The sequence below is a fragment of the Mandrillus leucophaeus genome, unplaced genomic scaffold (genome assembly GCF_000951045.1).
Source record: "Mandrillus leucophaeus isolate KB7577 unplaced genomic scaffold, Mleu.le_1.0 Scaffold234, whole genome shotgun sequence".
Classification (NCBI taxonomy): domain Eukaryota; kingdom Metazoa; phylum Chordata; class Mammalia; order Primates; family Cercopithecidae; genus Mandrillus; species Mandrillus leucophaeus.
Genome location: NW_012102410.1, coordinates 92,882 through 94,098, shown reverse-complemented (window position 1 = coordinate 94,098; position 1,217 = coordinate 92,882).

Below are 1,217 nucleotides of genomic sequence, written 5' to 3'. Positions count from 1 at the left end.
CTCAAAATGAAGAAGTTAACAATACAAACGGTGTAAACTTTCAAATCTCTTTGAACCTGTTTCTCCACCTACCAAAGGGACCAGACAAGAATTTCGGCTCCCTATCTGTCGTCAGTACTCCAAACAAAAATTTCTAGGCTTTTCCACCACCTTCCTACCTTTGAGAATAGACTTTTAACATGGGGATTTCTCAGAAGCTGTGCGTTGGGCCTGAAGCTGTTACTCCATCCAGCAAACTCCTATGCATCTGTCAAAGACCCGTTCAAAAATTCCTTTCCTATCCGCAAATTGTGAGTTTATTCTATTGAATTCCCAAAGCTGATTGTGCTGACTATCCCCCCACCACAGTACTTCCGGAATGTAATAAATAGGTAAGCCCAATGGACTTGAAACCAGGTAACATAGTGAGATCCCATCTCTAAAAAAAAAAAGAATTAAAAAATAAAAAAGAATTAGCCAGGACTGGTGGCATGCATCTGTAGTCCCAGCTACTCAGGAGGCTGAGGCAAGAGAATTGCTTCAGCCCAGGAGGTTGGGGCTGCGGTGAGCTATGATCATGCCACTGTACTCCAGCCTGGGCAACAGAGCAAGACTCTATCTCCAAAAACTGGAGACCCTGTCTCCATTCCAGAAGTGCTCTGGTGGGAGTATATTCAGCACAGTCAGCTGTGGGAGTTCAATAGGGTAAACTCAACAATTTGCAGGGAGGGAAAGGATTTTGTTTTTGTTTTGTTTTGAGACGGAGTCTCGCTCTGTCGCCCAGGCTGCAGTGCAGTGGCGCGGTCTCAGCTCACTGCAAACTCCGCCTCCCGGATTCAGGCCATTCTCCTGCCTCAGCCTCCTGAGTAGCTGGGACTACAGGCGCCCGCCACCACGCCCGGCTAATTTTGTATCTGTATTTTTAGTAGAAACTGGGTTTCACCGTGTTAGCCAGGATGGTCTTGATGTCCTGACCTCTTAATCCGCCCGCCTTGGCCTCCCAAAGTGCTGGGATTACAGGTGTGAGCCACCGCGCCCGGCCTGTTTTTTGTTTTGTTTTTTGAGACAAAATCTCACCCTGTCACCCAGGCTGGAGTGCAATGGCGCCATCTTGGCTCACTGCAACCTCTACCTCCCGGGTTCAAGCAATTCTCCTGCTTCAGCCTTCCAAGTAGCTGGGATTACAGGCTTGTGCCACCAGGCCTGGCTAATTTTTTGTATGTTTAGTAGAGATGGGG